Raw genomic sequence first — 21,302 nt, 5'->3', positions numbered from 1 at the left:
TGTTGTGGCACAGAGTGGAGCAAGCAGCCTTAAATAAGGCAATTTAAAGTCCCCATTTTATGAATGAGAGAACCTTGCATAGTTTATTGTTCTTCATGTCACAAAAATTATATAAATAGAAGCTAGTACCAACCATTGCTATTGATGAAAGTGTCCCATTTTGCCAGTACTGAGATAAGTTATAGCAGCGGTGTCAAACTCACATCGTCACGGCGGCGTCAGGTGACGTATCGGGACTTCCCCCCTTCGCTAAACTGGGTGGGGGCGGGGCCAGCACGTGACACATCTGGCCCGCGGCCCGTGAGTTTGATACCCCTGAGTTATAGGAAATATATCTTGCAGACAGATTCATTAGATTGCAAGCACCCTGGTGACTAAGCCTTGTTTTTATGCATGGTAAATAGGAGGGAGGTAAGCAGAAGTGATTCACAAAGATGAAGATGTGGACTATTCAGACTGAAATGATTTGAACAGTAAAAATATCTTTTTACATTTATGGCCCAAATCAAGGGTCTCCAACCTTAGCAACTTTAAGACTGGCGAGGAATTCTGGGAGTTTAAGTCCACAAGTCTTAAAGTTGTAAGGTTGGAGACCCTCGGCCTAAAATGTTTCTGAGATGAGTCCTTTTTTTCTTTTGCTGTTCCTCTGAGCAGGGGTGTCAAATTGGCAGCCTACGGGCTGGATGCGTCATGCATAGGCCATGCCCACCCCAGCTCTGCGGAGGGTAAAAAGGTCACAAAACTTCACGTGATGGCAATGTGATGCCGCGAGTTTGACACTTGTGCTCTGGAGACCTTCTTCAGAGGGAGTCTTATCCTTTGGACTACAACTTTTCCCAGAATTTGGGGCGGAGGGGCAATATCAATAACTCTGGAGGTCACTTGCATGGGGAAAAGTGGATCAGCTCAACCTCAAGCTATACAGAATCCATTTGATAACTTTCTTATGTCAAGAATTATCATACACCCAGAGGGGTCAAGTAGGGTCAAGGGTGACAGTGAATTACGTATCTCAGAGTCGGCTATGCCCAGGTCATGCTGACATGTTGACTTCTAATAAATCCTTTGAAGTTTTGGGAGACTCATGATTTAATTGGAGTAACTGCCGGAATCCTGACACATTATCTCACAAAAATATTGATTGCTAAAATATTGTTGAACTTTCCTCCTACTTATTAATTGATTTCTGGTATTTCTCTCCCAATCACTCTCTGCCTACCTCCTCCTCCTCCTTCTTTGGATATGAGAAGCAAAAGGGAATTCTTTGCAAAATGCAGGATTAACCTGAAGAGGGCTGAGTATCTTTGGGTTTGGAGACAAAAGGGTGCTTTGAAGAGCAGTAGTATTCACCTAGCACCTGTCCTTACAGACAGAAGTGTGTACCTATTCACTTGCAACATTGTCTTCCACAGCTGTACCACTCTTGGTTTAAGAAGTTATGGACAGGATATACACACACATCTCTGTATGCTCATTTTGGCTTCTAGTCCAAAGCTTTGCAGAGCCCTGGTTTATATATAGAATCTGTAATCGCTAACATGTGTTGGCCACTAGTTTTTAGAAGACTAAGTAAACCCATTGAAAATTGATTCATTGGCTAATTCCTATTGCATTAAATCAAATGCTCCATGGACAAGAGCAATGCTCTTCTGCTAGACGATGGAGAAAATCTCATTGTGGAGACAACATATTGGATTATTTGAATTTTTCGCCTGTCAACAAGTTGCTTCTTTTTTTTAAAAAAAGTGCTAATACAGATTGTACTCCCTGCTCATTGTATATTCTTGTAAACTCTGATTTATGATGGATACTAAATGTTCCATTTATTTATTTTCAGGATTCACAGTAAAAATATAGAAAGTCTCCTGCTTTTGGAACCTATGTTAAAACAATGGTGAAATTGGCAAGGCTGATAGATTAAAAAAAAATATTCTAGAAAATTTTGAAAAAGGACTGAACAAAACTTTAAACTTGAAACATATATCCACATTCAGTCTCTTTGCAGAATGCTGAAAGGCAAACTGCAAAATCTTTGATTCCAAATCTAACTGTGGTAAGAGAACTTTTGATTTTAAATAGAGTACAGACTATAGTTGAAAAACAATTTGTCAGAATCTGATTTTGATTAGAAATGCCTGTTTCAGCAAAGAGTGTTTTTATTCCACTGTAAATGAAAGCCTGATGCCCTTAGAATTTGAGGACACCACAAAACTAATCTGAATTTCCATTTCAGTCTGAATAGCATGTTTGGAGATTAATTATGGTGCAACCAGGATTAGAATGATGCAACTGTCTTGGTCTTCATTCTCAGTGGCCTCCTTTACTATTGATGATAATATCCTTCTGGGTTGGCTCTGTGTGATGCAAAAGGTGGCAAAGTGCTGTGGTAATTCCTTTTCTTTCTCCAGGGTTGGTCCCAGCAACGAAGGTCCCTGCACTGTGGGGTTCCTTGGAGCTCAATGCTCTCACTTCTCCTGTTTAATATCTGCATGAAACTGCTAGATGTTATTTGATTGACAGCACAAGGTCAGGCATCATCGATATATCAGTGATGCCAGGTTGTGTGTCTCAACCCCAGGCTGGTCAAGTAATAATATTAGGGTTGTAGTGCCTGGAAACTATTGAGATCTGGATGGGTGGAACAAATTTAAACTCAAACATAGCAAGACAGAATGGCTCTGGGTTCAGGGAGCATCCATTTCCTGGGACCTTCCAATTTTAATTTTATACGGGTTTGCACTTACCCAGACAGAACTACTATGCAATTTTTAGGGGGTGGGGCAGCTGCTCTTGGACTCACTGCTGCTTTTAAAAGAACAAGTGGTAGCTGTGCATAGAACTAAGGACTTTAATTCCAGATTCATTTTATCACCAGTTGCACGCAATAGCAATAGCACTTAGACTTATATACCGCTTTATAGTGCTTTACAACCCTCTCAAAGCGGTTTACAGAGTCAGCATATTGCCCCCAACAATCCTGAATTGGTGGTGGGGCTTTCTCACAGATACTCAGTGTTTTAATTGCATCAAAACTTGGCATGCTGCAATTCACTTTACCTGGTGCTGTCCTTAAAGACTACTTCGAAGCTACAGCTGCCCAAAAATGTTATACTGCACATAGTTATGGCTACATTTCATTTTGAGTCTTCTTTGTGCACTGTATTGGTTATTCCTGGGCTTGTAGGTACAGTTTAAGGTGCTGGTGGTCATCTTTAAAACCTTTCATGATATAGGGCAGGGTGTCAAACTGGCGGTCCACGGACCAGATGCATCATGCACAGGCCATGCCCACCCCGGCTCCGCAAAGGCAAAAAAACCCCATCATGATACATCACGTGATGCAATTGAGTTTGACACCTGCGATATAGGACCTGAGTATTAGTGGACCCATCTTATTTTGTTCTGCCCATCTTGTAAGATTCATTTGACATTCTCCAGGTCCTATCAGGAGGTCCTAGGAAGTGTGTCTTCCCATTTTCCACAATCTATAAGTTGGTGATGGCACTTGAACCCAATAATAATGGTATAGTGGAATTTCTCTTTCCTCAGGCCTTGGGTTTTTATTGTTTTTTTTTCTTTTAAATTGTTCTTATCTATAAGCTGTCCAGAGGCAATGGTGAGTAAGCTGGCTTTATAAATTTATCAAATAAAAAATAGTATTCAGAACTATAGCTTTTGTTGCCAAGTTAGATTATGGCTTGTGCAACACTGCTTATTCGGTCTTGTTTTTATTAGGTAAGTAGGTAGGTAATTACATTTTTATCCCGCCCTTTCCCCAGGACTCAGATAGCGTACACAGCTCTCTCTTCCCTCCAGTTTTTCCCCACAGCTACAATACTGTTAAGTCAGTTCAGCTGGGTTGTGAGAGAATGGCTAATCCAATAAGCTTCCCTTGGAGGGGAGCTTATCCTAGCCCAGCAGCATGACCATCACTTTGTCCAAAGACAGAATAAGAGTGGAATTGACTATATAGCATTTGGCAATTGCCTTGCAGATTTCAGCTTTTATCTTATAAAAGTTATGATTCTGATTTTAGATCCTGCAACTCAAATTCCTTTCTTCTAATTGTAAACTTCTCCTACTGTGCGTTATGTTAAATTAATCTTTTAGGTAAATGCAATGCTGCATTATTGCTAATCAAGCCCAAAGGTTATACCTAGAAGATTGGAGGGATTAATGATGGAAGTGTGTGTGTGTTTGTGTGTATGCGTATATATACATATACTTTTGTGTACGTGTGTGTGTGTATACATAGTTGGAAAATCCAAAATCCTTTCAACCAAAGTGGGTGCAGCATAAATCATTTCATTAAAACATGTACTCTGGAATTACATTTATTCTTTTTTACACTGGCTTTATTTATAAAAAAAATCATGAGGATGGATTTGATTATTCCCCTCCTCCTCCCCTCCTCCCAAGAGACATATATGATGCTTCTTTCCAATGAAGCCTGGAAAATATCTTAATTTAGATGGTGGAAAATAATAAATACAGTGCTACTGTAGCTTTGGAATTTTGCAACTTAATTGTTTTCAGAACACATGTTTAGCAACCTAATATTACTCTACAAAAAGAATATGTCCTACTAAACTATACGTATAGCAAAAATCTTATTAAGAAATTCCATCCAAGTTCTAAATTGTGACAAAAATTTGCAGATCAAAGAAAAGAAAGTCATATTTAGCACTAGCTGACATTTAAGGTTATGAAATCGATTAATAAAAGAAAGTTTCTAAATCATTTATTAGTCATGCAGCATATTTAAGACTCACAAATCAGTTACGCCAACGATTTTTAATCTATGCTCATCAGTGAACAGAGGAACATCAGTGTTTCCCAAACAACTTGAATATTGGGAGGAGAGGGTCCTACCCACTATAAGTAATCTCATCTGCTGGGAATCTATTGTTATTGTTGTTAGGTTATGGTGAGTGCCAAGAAGAAGGCAATGCCAGAAAAGGCTGTCCTAGTTTGGCAGGCCTGAGGGAAAGGAAGATATCCAGAGGGAGTGGCGAGCCTCTTTAATAGTTATCCTGAATTAATTGTGTTTATCTGTTGACTGTAATTATATTTTGTGTTTAACTGACTTTTTAACCATGTGTCTGGCTGTATAGTTTTTATTTACATTTTCTACTATTTTCACTATTGTTTTTAATTGTTGTGAGCTGCCCAGAGTTACACATGTGAGATGGGTGGCTGTACAAATTAAAATAAGTAAGTAAGTAAGTAAGTAAGTAAGTAAATAAGTAAGTAAGTAAGTAAGTAAATAAATAAATAAGAATAAAAAGAAGCTTGATGGAGCTTTTCTTGTATGTTGTGCCAAATCTAAGACAAATGTTTCACTGATAAAATAGGCCATCATATTCAGGGTCATGCATTCCATGAAGATTGACAATCAATGCATTCGTTGCAAGGGCAAATAAACACTATTATTAACACCCATTTTATTTCAATATTCCTTTTATTCCAACTCCTTTAAAAATAATAAATAATGATGTATGGTCAGTGGTGTTCTGTGGTCTTGAAAACACTGACTTACAGTGTACTGGCCTCAGCAGGTTTAAGTTAGCTGTAGTTTGTAACTTGTGTACAAATTCTAAATCCACTTTCTGTTCAATCCTGCCGCTTCTTCTGTAAACACATTCAAATGTCTTCTGGAGCATTCTCCAAATCTCTAGATTCAATTTTGCAGAAGATTGCAAAAGAATAAAGAATTCATTCTACTAAGCAATATCATTCTGTGGCAGTCTGATGCAACTCACATTCCTGTATGATTATTATTTCTTTTCATGTCATAGCAAAGTGTTACTGGGTTCATTGGAACCCAGCTCTTTTCATTATTTTGTTGTTGAAAGTTTCTCCATTCGTACATCTGCACTTAAACATAACTGAGATGTTCATTTCTCTCCTCTTGAAATGTTCAGGGCATAACATTTTACAGTGCATGTGGGGAAAAAATAACTCCAATTGGGCAGTCGATGTGTACTGTTTTATTACTTATTAGATTTTTTTAAAAAAAGTTTGGCTTCTTTTATTTTTATTCAACACAGCAAGCAAACATAACATTCCTTCCTCTTCCCATTTTCCCCTCAATAACAACCCTAGTGAGATAAACTGGGCTAAGAGAGAGCGACCGGCTCCAAGGCACCCAGCTAATTTTCCTGCCGAAGGCGGGACCAAAACTCACAGACTTCTGGTGTCTAGACCAGCACCTTAACCACTACACCAAATTGGTTAATGAAGTGAAGAATACATCACTCCACTATAATATGTTGTCGTTGGAACTATTCCTTTCCTTTTGTGCTTTTGACACCCTTTCTTTTTATTTCCTGACTGCCATAAAATCTTTACCCTCCTATAAGTCATTTTCCTTGGCATAAGTTTTTAAGTAATTTTATCCCACTCAGCAATTATCACTCAGAGGCTATCATTATTGAAACAGATTATGGGTATATTTTTAGCTTTATCTACTGTTCATCTGCTCTGAAGATGTAGGTTGGTTTACAGTAATATTTTCCAACTTGATGTCAACCTGATATTCAGTATAGAAGCTCCTAAAATTCTCAGGCAGCTCTTAGCTATGAACACAGTAATTTGGCAAGTATAGATGCAAAACTGAGCTACACTGTTTTTTTTCAAAGCTGAACAAATGTCCCAACACCCATCTTGACATCACAGTGCATGTTTCATGACTTAATGTACTTGTGTCAATTATGTACAAGTGATTTACATTTGTACTTGTGACTCAAATACAAAGAGGCAATCTTTGCATTGAAACTTTACGAAGCACATGACATTATTTTGTCAATGGTGTTGTAGGTTATAAAAAGAAGCAAATAAGAATTCCACAAAAATCTTATTTTTATAAAATGTGTCCTTTCTTCATCATATTGATAGTTATACAATAATAGATTTCTGAAGTAAAAGCTGTATCTCTCTGTTAATTTTTTAAAAACTGTATAATTTGAACAAGAAATGGCCTTTTCCCTGCATATAATATCTATCTAAAAATATGTTTTCAGAATTGACCGCAAAAACAAATGAATTATCAAAGTAACCCAACTTTGAAGAAGAGATAATTAACAACCCCGTTCCTGACCCCATCACCTTCCAGATGGATAGGATGTGAATTCCAGTCCTGATAGTTGGGCAAACACTACAGTAGATCAGTGTTCTATGTATCCCCTTCCCCAATTTAATGAATTTGTACAATTGTGAAGTAGGTCATGTTTATTGACTTAAATGTCTTATGGTTCATTGTTACATGTTAAAGTGACGGTAATGTTTAGTTTCCTTGTGCTTTTAAGATAAGGAGAAAATACTATTCCAGCAGTTAGAATACTAGCTCAGCCAGTCTTTAATTATGGCAATATGTTAAGTAGCATTTAACTCCCGTTTTGAGGAATGACAGGCAGTGAGTTCCTAGTTTGTTGCTGCAATAGCTCCTGGCTGCTGCTTAGGAGGTACTGTTACCTCCTAAAAGCAATGTTTGGATCAAAAAGAGTCTCTTAGCAACTACACAAAAGCAGTACTCAGCTGTAAGAAGCAATGAACATTATGGCTGGCCTTAAAATTAGATAGCTATGTGGAACAGTATATTGCAGGGAGCAATATATGCCACATTTATCACAGGCTGTGTTTGGACATTATGCCCGAGTTGTAAAACAGTTTGACTTACATCATGACTTGTTAGCATTGGTGTTAAATGGAAATATGGAACTCTACCTGATTTTCCTACTAAGAAGCCAGAATTCATTTCCCCTTAATCTCAGCTTATTAGGAGAGAACTTTGCCAGAATTACTGGGGTACACACAAAGATAAAGAAGTTGAAGATGCTGTCAAGATATTATGGCTACTAGCAAAGCAAAACCATAATGATTCATGTATAAATCAGGATTGGGGATTTTTTTTTATCATTGTGGCTTATCATAATATCTGAATATGACCTTATATTTATTTCCCAATGTTACTTTTTTTCTTCCTTGCAAATTTGTTATTAGACTACTTTCATAGAAATCACTCAGTGAGAAATCAGAATAGATTGGTTTTGTATATCTTCCTCTAGGGCAGTGGTGGGTTAAACTTTTTTGGCTACCGTGCTGATAATTGCGCGCTCACTTGCATGCGCTTCCTTGCCAGCACCCAGAAGGCAATGCGTGCTGGCCCCCCCATGCCCCTGTAACATGTGCACACACACCCCCTTGCGTACCATGCATTTGCGCATGCACGCGCGATCCCCCCTCACACGCCTTGCATCTGCGTCCGTGCGCGATTCTCCCCTTGCGTGCAGTGCATCTGCGCATGCATGTGTGATTCTCTCTGTGTGTGTCTGCGCATGCACGCACATCTTCTGCACACACACCCTCCACCCCTTGCGCACGCGCACCAGACACCTGACAATCTGCTGTCGGGTGGTGGCATGCATGCGCATGCACAGTGGGGCTCTTCTGGGTGACCTCTCACGTGCCGGGGAAAATGGCTCTGCATGCCACTTCCGGCACGCGTGGTATAGGTTCGCTAACACGGCACTTGGGGCACTGCCACTGTTAGTAAAAACATGTTCTTGGTGCTTTCTGAGCTTTATTGTTTGCTTGTAAACATTTCAGAGGTTTGTCACATTCGTTCACATTGATGATGCTACCTAGTCAGATAGTAAAACATCTGCAAGCAAACAAACAACCTCAGAGAACATCTGGTTCAACTCTGAGCTACAGGTACAACTTGAATACCATTGGTCAACTGTAGAATTAAAATAGAAGGATAATTTGGATGGAAAAACCTTAGAGAATAGAATACACACATACAAACACAATACATAAGAGTTCAAAGTTAATAAAATATTTTTGAAAATAATATATTTTCCAAGATAAGATAAATAAGTTTCAGATATTTTGAATACTAAAATAAAGTGTTAAATGCAGTGGATTAGAACCCAAGAAAATATCATTTCATAATAAATGTTAGTCTTTAATCTGTCAGAAGATATTTTAGAAATGTAGAAACATTACATAACTTTAAAAAGATAAGATTACCAACTTTAATTTACAAGTTAATTAGCTATTGGTTACAAATTTTGACAAAATAAAGATGACCCACAAGAAGCAGTCCTATCAGTAAATGTTAGATACCAAATTATCATCTAGTGTCTTTGCTGCCTGTAGTGAAAATAGTATACCGTATTTATCGGCGTATAACATGCACAGGCGTATAACACGCATCTTCATTTTAAGAGGGAAATTTCAGGAAAAAAAATTAAATTTCTAAATAAAAACTTTGAAGCAAAATAAGGGTAGCTCAGAACTTTTTTTTTATTAATATTATTACCACTTATAAGGTAAATCAGTGGTCCCCAACCTTTTTTGTACCAGGGACCGGTTTCAAGCAGAAAATTTTTGCAAGGAGGGGAGAGAGAAGAGAGGAGGCTTCGGCTCTCTCGCTGCTCCACCATCCAAGGAAGAAACTGCTTCAAAGAAGCGGGGGGGCTTTTCCTGTCGCCGCAGCTATTCCGAAGCGCCCGTTTCACCCCCACTCCCACCCCGCGCGCGCGCTTCAATCCACAGTGTCCCATTCTGCCTGCCTGCCTGCCTGCCTTAGTTTCTGGTTGTTTGGGAGCAGCTTCGGCTGAGAATAATAACTATTCGCCTCTTTTACTCAGCCGAAGCTGTTCCGATTCAACCATTAACGAAGGCAGGCAGGCAGGCAGAACGGAGCACTGCGGGCGGGCGGGCGGGCGGGCGGGGTGGGGGTGGGGGAGAAACGGGCGCTTCAGGAAGCTGCGGCGACAGGAAAGCTCCCCACCGCTTCTTTGAAGCAGTTTCTTCCTGTGCTGGTGGAGGAGCGAGAGAGCGACTGAGAGAGCTGACCCAGAGAGAAGGACAGGCTTCGGTTGCTTCCTCCCTCCCCTTCTTTCATTTGTGTCCTTGATCCCGATCCCAGCAGCATTCACCGAAGGCTTCTTAACATTATATCGGCGTATAACACGCATACATCATTTGCCCCCTATTTTCAGGGGGAAAAAAGTGCGTGTTATACGCCGATAAATACGGTAGTTAGAGCTGACAGATACAGCAAGAATCCAAACAACTAACCAGTGGATGGTACCAGATTTATTGAATGACTGATTGATTTTCTTAGCTGCTCATTTGTAGTCACCCCTATTTTTAAGCCCCATTAAAAGTAACTCTATAAAAGTTATTTTCACAGCTGTCTTCAGTGACATTCAGTTTCCAAATAAATGCAGAGAGAGAGAGAGAGAGATTGATTCAGAGCACTGCTGTATTACATATGGAAATTACTTCCCACTCTGATTGGAATAACAGTGATTAAAACAGCGAACGGTTGCAGGCAGCCCTCAGTAAAAAAAGACAAAGCTTCTAGATTTCTATGTAGAAACAGCAGGAGACAAACGTTTGACTGCCTTATCTTGCTTTTATATAGGTCCCTGCTTTGAACACATAGATAATTTTTCTGTGGAGATGGTTAGCAGCATCAAGTTTCTGGGTGTGCAGTTAGCAAGTAGGCTACCTTGGTCGCTCAACTGTGGTCTCACAGTTGTCAACTGTGGTCTCACTGGTGAAGTGGGCAAAACAGCATCTGCATTTTCTGCGTCTCATGAGAAAAGTACACCTTCCTCCCCCTGTCCTTACCACTTTCTGCAGAGGGACGATCGAGAGCATCCTCTCATATGGTATTACTGTCTGGTTTGGAAGCATTACTGCTTTGGACAGGAAGGTGGTGCAGGAAGTGGTGAGGATGGCAGAAAAGATTATTGCTAGTTTACTTCCTTCTATCCAGGACACAGCATATAAGCCAGTGATGGTGAATCTTTTTGTTTGAGGTGTGCCGAAAGTGCGTGTGCACGTGATTGCACATTCACGTGTGTGCCAGCACCCACATGCAATGCGCCCTGCCCCCCTGTGCATGCGTGTGCAACACCCCCTGCCCCCTTACCTGCACTGTGCATATGTGTGCTTCCCAGCTGATTTTCGGCCCGTTTGAGGCCGTTTTTGCAGCCTCAGGAGGCTGAAAACAGGCCCGTTTCAGCACTTTCGGTATTTCTGGAAGGCCAGTTTTTCGGCCTCCCAAGGCTGCAGAGGCTTCCCTCGAGCCTCCAGGAGGGCAAACATGGCCTCAAACGGGCCAAAAATCAGCTGGGAGGCGCATTCAAGTTCTTGGATCTTGGTTTCATGGAACTGGAACTGCAGTCCAGTTACTCTGCAAAGAAAAACAGTCCTCGAATTACGACCACAATTGAGCCCAAAATGTATGTTGTTAAGTGAGACATTTGTTAAGTGAGTTTTGCTCCATTTTACAAACTTTTTTGCCAGAGTTGTTAAATGAATCATTGTAGTGGTTAAATTAGCAACATGGTTGTAAAATGAGTCTGCCTTCCCCATTGACTTTGCTTGTCAAAAGGTCACAAAAAGGGATCACATAACACCAGGAGAAACTGTCATAAATGTGAATCAGTTGGAGACACTGCAACTGTTTAAAATATGAGTCAGTTGCCGAGCATCTGAATTTTTGATTACATGATTATGGAGATACCGCAGTGGTCATAAGTGTGACAAATGGTCACAAGTCACTTTTTTCAGTTCTGTTGTAACTTCGAACGTTCGCTAAATGAACTGTTGTTAAGTCAAGGACTATCTGTAGTTAAAAAATAATAATAACCCGACCATTGTAGGTCAAAACAACATCATGCTTGTAAGCAGGGGCATTCATGGAGGCAGGGTCAACGAACTCAAGATGGCAATTGTGACACCTGATTTCAGCCCTACTGTCTTTTACATTCATCACAGAATGCATGGAAAAATGGACAAGATTTCATTCTTTTGGTCATGGACTTTACCTTTCCTGACAACCTCAGTGGATGCCAATACTTGCAATAGTGGCTTAATATTGTGTGTGTGTAGGCGGGGGGGGGGGGAACCTTATGGTTGTATTTAAGGATAGGCTTGAACATAACTAGACCAAATCTGCTTCCCAGCTATTAGTGTTTTTCATAAAAGTTGTGGAATCGGCCTTCAATCACCATTTCCCTTGATGGCTAAATCACTTTCTTAAATATGGTAGCTTAGATTAAGTAGTTAGGAATCTGGGTCTAACAGGGGAAAGGAGGGATTTGAATGGAGAGAAGGCATTGAGAGACCATAAAGAGAGAACTGAAAGAACAGATGTAAAGGTCATTTAAAACTGGAATTCACTTTTAAAGCAGTAAGGAGACGAGAATGCTTGTCTGGCTTTTTAAACATTCTGGTATTTGTGTGATTGCTGCTTCGACATTTAGATTGCAAGCATCATTGAAGGGCTCAAGTGAATTATAATTTCAATATGTCTCTTTCTGCTGCAGTTAGTGCTTCAGTAATAATACAGATAGTCCTCTTCTTACGACCACAACTGAGCCCAAAATTTATACTGCTAAGCGAAACATTTGTTAAGTGAGGTTTGCCCCATTTTATGACTGTTCTTGCCACAGTTGTTAAGTGAATCATTGCATTTGTTAAGTTAGTAACACGGTTGTTAAGAGAATCTGGCTTCCCGGTTGGCTTTTGCTTGTCAGAAGGTGGCAAAAGGGGATCACATGACCCAAGGACACCGTGACCATCATAAATAGGAACCCAGTGGCCAAGCATTTGAATTTTGATCATGTGACCACGGGGATGCTCCAACAATCATCAGTCCCTTTTTTTTCAGTGCCGTTGTAACTTTGAACAGTCACTAAATGAATGGTAAGCCGAGGACTACCTGAACTGGTTATCATGTTACTTAGCGAAAACTTATTGCAGTTCTTAGAAAACAATGATAGTACTCCCTACATTTTAATTATATATCATGCTTTTATAACTAAGTCATGGATACAGTGGTGGTATTCTACCGGTTCGGCCTGGTTCTGCCGAGCCGGTAGCACCAATGAGCAGCGGACACTGAACTGCTTCTCTCTGCTGCTCTGCTGTTGGGCCCACCCGCCCTCCCGGGCTCCGATACTCACCTTTATCCTCTGCTTATGAAGTGCAGCTGGCTTTGCATGGTACAGCAGAGTATTGCGCGGCAGCTGCTGAAGCAACTGGGAGAGTGCAGGCTTGCAGGAGGTGAGTTGGAACGCCTCTGCGCCTGCACAAAGTGCACATTTGGCAAAGTGTGTGCACACATGCAAAGCGCGCCCACCAAGCCACACTCACTGAACCGGTGGTAAAAAATTTTGAATCCCACCACTGCACGGTTACAATATGAGATGAGGAGTACAGACGTGAAATCTGAAACTGCTAACCTTCCTCTCTCTGCGATGTGTAATAGAACAGTGGTTGCCAACCAGTGGGCCGGGGGCCACTGGTGGTCCACAAGAAAATTCTGGTGATCCGCAGAGAAATGTCACTCCCAAAGCACCCCCCCAAAGCAATTAATCCAGGCTGCATGGGAACACAAGGCTGTGCCACCCACATGGCCTGTGGGAACACAAGGCTTGTGTCGCTTGCATTGCGAACAACACGTAGGGAGGGGAGGGGGGAAAGGGCGGAGGGGGAGGCTTGCCCCTCTCACCCCACGTGCCTGGCCTAGCCACCGGGCTGCTTCTTTCTGCTTCTTTCTACTTCTGCTTTTGGCTGCATGCAAGGAAAACAGCAAAAGTCTTTCTTTCTCTCCCCAAAACTCCGCCAGAAATGAGTCTTTGGGACCTGCAAGACATCCTGCTCCAAGAGCCTGCGCCGGTGAGACAAGTCTCACAAAGACTCATTTCTAGTGGAGTTTGGGGAGAGAAAGGCTTCTGCTGCTTTCCTTGCATGAAGCCAAAAGTGTGTGTATGTGTATGTGTGTGTGTCTGTTTGTCTGTCTGTCTCTCTCTCTCTCTCTCTCCCCCCCCCTCCTCCTGAGAACGGAGCTGGAGATGGTATCCTGTGATCCCAAATAAAGAATAATCGATCAGTAGGAAAACAGGGAACTTTTCTGCAGACCTTTTTTGGGATTTTCCCAGGGTCTCTGGTCCACGGGATTTAAAATTATGACACAAAATTATACAGACACAAATTCAATTTCATGCTTTCCGACCACCGCTGCAACCGCCTTCGGGAAAGGGAGTAATGGCCAGCTGAGGAGGAGAGATGTGGCTCTCCTCAACCCTGAGGGCAGTCTCCCCCCTCTTCACCACCTCTACGGGGTGGCTTAGCCCCAAAACCAGCCGGCTCGGGGCGCTCCAGCGGCGAGCCCAGGCAGAAACTGCGCACGATCGCGGATTTCTGTCTGTCGCTGAAGGAACTCAAACCTGAAGGCGATAGGTTTCATCTTATAGCAGCAGCCTTTGAAGTAAAGGGATAGGTTTATGAGAAAATCTTACTTCAGTTTAAACAAATCTGCTGAATATAGATATAATCTCAACAAAGGGTTTTTTTGAGCAAAGTTGTTTACATTCTAGCCATTAAATCAAACCTTGCTTTTTTCATAAGGAAAAGCCTGCGGGAAGGAGAAATACGTTCTGAGATGTGATGTTATAAATAAAACACATTAAATGCACAAATCATTGCATTGATGGCTGTGAATGATTTACCAGATGCAGGACCTTGGCAAGCTATCGCAGGAGATAAGATCAAAGGTAGTGTAATATGTTTTGATAGGATTATCTACTGACCCTCCCTTGAGCAATACCAACCTAAAGGATATTGGACTAATGTGGTAAAAGAAAATGGGAATTGATTAGGTGCTTACGGGGTCAAGGCAGCCTTAAAAGGAGCTGAAGGACTTCTGCAGAACGTTAAGCCACACTGTGACTTTAGCAATGTCAGAGAGCTATTATGGTGTTGCTTATCTTAAGAAGGTTGATGCCAACTTTTTGTTAACCAGATAAGTTTTCTCCGACTTCCTCAGATGATTTTCACTGCTGAAAGTTCCATATTTCAAGCCTGTAGGTGTTTTGCTTCTTTCGTTAGTTCCTTCATTGTTACCAAACTAATCATATTAAACAAGCTGTGATATAATACTTTTCTTCTGAGCCTGGAACAGATTTTGTGTCAGCCTCCAAGAAGTTTAACTGACATCTTTTGCCACTTGACTCTTGTCAGCTGCCATAGAAATGGGGGGAGGGGTAATTTGGTATTGGGGGGGAAGGATGCGGGAGTGCGAAGACATTTCTGTGTGAACTGCACCGTGACTGCATACGCTTATCTCTTCTAAGCCACCGTCAACCGTCTTGGCGTACCAGATGTGTGAGAAACCATCTGAAAATGGACCCCACATAACATTATACGCCCCTCAGATTGGATGACCAGTCTGGATTCCTGGGGGAGGGAACTTGGGATGACTTTCAATATGTAATCTCCATGCCTATTTGCCTCAGATCTTGCTTTCCTTTTGTTGCTATCACTTAAAATCCAGTAAAAATAGTTTTCTCTATTTTAATGGAGTCTGAGGACTTCTTTCTTGGATTTTGAATGGAGGCACAGCTGACATTTTCTCACTTGACTGTGTCATACATCTGCCAATGCTTTCTAGAATGTTGTAAGAGGGACAACTTACTTTTTAGAAGCGTAAGTGAGCTAAGAATGAATCGGCAATGATTCCAATAGAAATTGTGGGCGCTCAAGTAGACACTTACTTTGCCCTTGTAATTCTTGTTGGACTTGCATAGATGAAGTGAAATATTAGTGGCCTTTTATATAATTGCAAAACCTCTGCCTTGAATACCCAATTGAGATAAACAGTGGCTTCAAAGCAATAATGTTTCAAGCCAGTGAAATGCAGGGAAAATCAGATGAAAGTAATTGCAGGATTTGAGACCTGCACTGTTACCATAGTGAGGGGTAGCCTTTGTATAGCTATGGAGTTTGGCCATGTTGTATAGATGTCTTGGGCAGTGGTGGGATTCAAATTGTTTTACCACCAGTTTGGTGGGCGTGGTTTGGTAGGCGTGCTTTGCCTAACGCCGGCGCGCAGCTTTCCCCTCACCAGCTGAGATCTGTAGCGCCAATCAGCTGCGAGGATAAAGAAGAGAAAAGCGCAGGGGCCAGTTGGAGGGCCAATCCTGCGCCTTTCTTTTTCCTCTCAGCTGATTATCGGTGGATTTTTTTTCCTCCTCTCAGCTGATCGTCGGCTTTTTTTTTTTTTTTTACTACTGGTACAGCTGAACCGGTCTGAACCGCTAGGATACCACCACTGGTCTTGGGTCTCATTTCAAATGGATGAGCTTGGAAATCATGGTGGAAGAAAGGAAAATAGGCTGGACCTGTACAAAGCAGTCTTATCAGATTCTGTTTTATTCCAGTATTTTCTCTGGGAGTTTTAAGTATATGCCAACAGTATCTTTCCCTGCAGTATCATTAGATGCTGAATTCAGGCATGTTTCTGAATTCAGGATTAAATTTCAGATGGATTGGGAGCAGAAGATTAAAGCTCCCCCATTTCTTTCTGAATTCCTAATCTAGATCTGGATTCATGTAAAACAATAGTCCTGGGGTCCCATAAAGCAGTGATCCCCAACCTTTTTTATGCCGCGGCCCGGTACCGGCATCAGCTGGGCGCCGCGGCCCGGTACCGGCATCAACTGGGCGCCGCCATCTTTTTGACGAAAAAGTGCTTCCGGTGACCTAACCAGAAGCACTTTTTCATCAAAAAAGATGGCGGCGCTAGCGCTCCGGTGAGCTTTTCGGGTAGAAATGCCTTTCTACCCGGAAAAGCTCACGAGCGTGCGCCGCCATCTTTTTGATGAAAAGTGCTTCCGGTGAGCTTTCTACCCGGAAAAGCTCACCGGAAGCACTTTTTTATCAAAAAAAGATGGCGGCGCCCAGCAGCCAGCGGCCCGGTAAGACTTGTTCTGCGGACCGGTACCAGTCCGCGGACCGGCGGTTGGGGACCCCTGCCATAAAGCATATTCTCTTTTATCAGGTTTCTCTGCTACTTTTGATACTCAGGTAAGTTTATGAGATCCAATGACTGCTGTTTTTATATATGCTTCTACAGTGGCTGAGAGGGGCTAGTAATGTTCAACTATTTAGAACAAGGGTCTTCAAACTTGGCAAGTTTAAGACTTGTTGACTTCAACTCCCAGAATTCCTGAGCTAACATGACTGGAGGAGGAATTCTGGAATTGAACTCAACAAGTCTTAAAACTGTCATGTTTGAAGACCCTTGATTTAGAAATAGGATTCAGTATTAAAATACTATACATACTGTAATGAATATTAGCATAGGTTCACATGGAGAACTAAGGATGAATAATATAAACCTTAGTTCTTGATGGCATGTGGCACAGTGCTCATAGAACTAATTTATACTGTTTTACTCTTGATTGTAAGGCACCCAGAGTTTGGTTTAAGATCTAATTTACCTTTGGGGAAATTAATATGGGGATGAGGGAGAATTGGATGCTTTGTGGTAGCTAACAACACTGTTGCTTGGAAACATACAAGCAAGAAAGAGGAGTATACGTTATATTATAAGTAAAACTTTTGAATCCAGGAATCTAAACTCCCTCAATTTCCTTTGAGAAGGGAAATCTTCATTAGTTTTGGAATTGCTATTTTCAGAATTACCAATCAATATGGAAGGATTGCTGTGAACTTCATTCTTAGCACATCTAGCACCAGGTTCAGTAAAGCTATGGCAGACCATTTGCAGGAGATACTCAAGTGCTCCAGTTTAAATGACCTATTGGTCTACTTTTTGAGATGGAACAAGGTTCTATGTTACTTCCAACCTGTGCTGTCACCCACTGAGGACATCTTTGGTGTGCTGGTGGGGGCTCCTTAAAACATATAGGCTGAACTCAGGAGCTTTCCCGCTGCAGACATACTACTAACTAGGGGTGGGGTTCTACTGGTTCAGTGGGCGTAGCTTGGTGGGTGTGCTTTGTGCGTGCGCAGAGGCATTCCTACTGACTTTCTCCTGCATTCCTGCACTCTCCCTGTCTCTTCAACAGCTGACACGTGGCAATTTGCTGTGCCACGCGATGCAGTTGAGCATCAAAAGCAGGAAATAAAGGTCAGTATGGAGCCAGGGCAAATGCATGGACCCAGCAGCTGATCGTCGGAGCTACCCATGATCTTCAGAGCTACCAGTTTGGCCGAACCGGGCCAAACCAGTAGAATCCCATCCCTGCTGCTGACACATTGGTCGATGACTGTATGATCTTCAGAGCTACCGGTTTGGCCGAACCAGTAGAATCCCATCCCTGCTGCTGACACATTGGTCTATGACTGTATGGATATTGCTAGCTCCCATGGCTTCCATACAATGTTAAGTGGATATATGAATGTCTGAAATGGTTTGTTTGGTCATTAAGGAAATGAATGGGAAGATTATGCAGAAACATGTGAACTATTCTGTATCTGCTTCTATCACCCTAATGGGCTTTTCACACCTCCTTAAATCTGTTGATTGGTTTGATAGCCTTAGCAATAGCACTTAGGCTTATATACTGCTTCATAGCGCTTTATAAACTGTTTACAGAGTCAGCATATTGCCCCCAACAATCTGAGTCCTTATTTTACTGACCTCAGAAGGATAGAAGGCTGAGTCAACCTTGAGCTAGTCAGGATTAAATTCCTTGCAGTGGGCAGAGTTAGCCTGCAATACAGTATTCCAATCACTGCACTATCATGGCTAAATAAACCTGCCTTTTGAACTCCGTTGCCTGGAAGCCTAATATACTAACACCTTTTCCTGCAAAGGTGCAGAGACAGGTTTATTTAGAAATTTTAAAAATTGAGCCACAGATGGCTGTTCAATAAAAGAAATGCATATGATTCAAAATAAAAATTGTGAATCAGGAAAACTGAATAAGCATTCTGGATATTACTGGATGTTGAGTTAAATTTTAGCTTAGTCAGGGAGTAATGAATGATGAGCCCAAGGAAAACAATCTGTTTTTTCTGTGTTCTCAAGTGTTGAAATTCATCAATGTGAAAAACAGGAAAAAACAATGCTTCTGTTGCCTTAAGTTACTATTGGATGGGTTAGATTGGAAGGCAATGTCTATTCTAAAATTACTCTGTTTCATGTCTCAGTCTGAATTGTTATTTTTCCTGGAAAACTCCTCAGAGTTTCCAAGAATCTCAGGAAACACAGGTGATTATATATGCCTTATCAACTTTATTTGTTGATAATGGTGTTTTTAAAGGATGTCAGTTTGGCATCTTTTAGCAGGCTTGCCTGATTTACACATACACAGATAACCTCGCTTCCATAGTAACATGGCAACACTTACTGATTTCCTACTCTTCCTAGTTCGACTAGTTATGAATTACAGCTGTTGAAACAAAAATGCTATTGACAGCTTGTTGTTTAAAACCAAATTAAAATTGGATTCAGCCAGGCAGAATTTCTTACCCGTTAATAAAATTTCAGTTTCTGTTTTGATATGCATGTATGTGTGTTTGCAGAAGATTATTTAAATTTATATGGCAGCCTAGACTAGCTCAGTCATCCTCTAGATATGTGGATTTCCAGAATGTCTTTGCTAGTGATTAATTCTGGATGCTGAAATCTTCCGATGTGGAGACAGTGGCCAGGTTGCGAAATGCTTCTCTATGGCATTATTATTCAAAAAGAAGGGAAAAGAAGAGGGTGTGAATGAAATTTAGTAACTTCAGCAGTTAACTCCTTTGAAAGTGATAGCTTTTCCATTTCTTCATATTGACCCACAAGGGGTTTAAAAAGAAACATAAGAAATGCTAGCTAGTAATGAATAGAAAACAGAATCTTGCTCTTTAGATGCTATTTATTGTGGCTTTTGTCAAGCAATCCCTCTGCCTCATTCTCAACATTTTATGGTGGTTCGGGGATCGTTGTCTTCAGTTTGTAATCATCCTGTGTTTTCCCATCAGTTCTGGATGACAAGATAAAATTGTTGCTTACAGTTTATGAATTGGTAGCCTAGGAACTATCATTCTAGAAGTACATTGAACATAGATGGACTGCTGATTGACTCCACAGATAGGGGAAAAAACTTTCTAGTGGGATTAAATTGGCAGAGACATGACTGTCTGGCTGATGACAACGTGTTATAAATAAGATGTTAAACTTAATGTATTGGCTTGCTGCAATAAATTTTATAATATTGCCTGTAGCCCAATTGAATGGTCATATAATGGCAATTCTCCATTTCATTTTAGAAAACTGTTGAGTGCTTTATTGAGTTTGGGCATGCATCATTTGGCTGATTCAAGAAGCTTTTACAACTGGCATGATTCTTGTATTTGGAGCAAGAATCGTTTTGTCTGTGCATAGAACAGTTTTATATGTGTGTGAGAGAGGAGAGAGAATACACTTTTGTCATAGTTTAATGTGATAAAGGTTAGCATCTGCCAGCCTACACAAATATAAACCTGGAAGCAAGACAAGACTACCAATGATTTTGCAGGCATGGAATCCTAGGGTGAGATTTGTTTTGGAATCCTTTTATAGTCTTGTTAGGCAGAAGGAGGGAAGGGAAGAAGGAAATTGTGGGAATAAGTTGAAGCAGGAATTAATAGTGATAAGTGTGTAGTCCATAGCTGAAATTAAACCATAGTTCAGGATGGTTTTTCAGTCCACTATGTTCTAAACTGATTGAATGATCAGTAAATATGACATTTATGTATCCTATTTAGTGTGGAATGATTTATACATTGTGATAACCTTAATTTAAATTATGCATTAAAATCTGAAATTAATATAACCTAACAAAAGAAAATATATTTGGAAAACCATTACTAGCCCAATGAAAATGTTCACCCAAATTTCAGTAACCATGAAAACATTATTTTCCATCCTAACAGTTATTACGAGGGAATCCTAAAATAAAATTACCAGTATTGTGATTACAAAATATGTTTTTATAGATGGCAATTTCTATGGGATATACAATTCTACTGGCTGTATTTCAAATATTATAGGGTAAAATATAGTAACTAAAATTGTTGGGGAAAAGGAAAAGAAGCATCTTTGGTTGGTCTGCCTGCCTATCATCTCTGGAGATAGGGAATCTATGACTTTCAGATTCTGGGGAACAATTCTGGGAAACCTCTGTGTGTCTCTGTATGTGTGTAAAATTTAGAAACAGCTTATATGTATAGAACGATATAGACTATATATAAAGATTCCCTATAAAGTTTTTTTTCATGGTGCTTGTATTAATTTAATTTGATTTAAATGGAAAAAAAGGTGGTATGGACATAATAATACTAGAGGAATTAGAAGTTATTGCTCCAATATTATGGACTCTGGGCTTATAGTGATTTTTACCTTAGAAATGGACCTAGCTGAGGCCTTACTTTTATAGATGCAGTTGATCCTCATTATTTATGAATTTTGTATTTTTAAATTTGCTACTGGTATG

At 40.7% G+C, this 21,302-nt stretch overlaps 1 protein-coding gene across 7 annotated transcripts in view; it reads left to right on the top strand.

Annotated features, from left to right (window-relative positions):
• Positions 1-21,302, top strand: part of ACTN1 (actinin alpha 1) — a 119,796-nt gene that overhangs the window by 38,755 nt on the left and 59,739 nt on the right. The gene's annotated exons all lie outside the window — the stretch shown is intronic.

Source organism: Notechis scutatus, chromosome 1, assembly GCF_049901735.1.
Source record: "Notechis scutatus isolate UNSWTSFEM ecotype Mainland chromosome 1, rNotScu1.2, whole genome shotgun sequence".
NCBI lineage: Eukaryota > Metazoa > Chordata > Lepidosauria > Squamata > Elapidae > Notechis > Notechis scutatus.
Note: the sequence above shows the minus strand (reverse complement) of the source record. Positions and strands in the feature narration are given on the sequence as shown.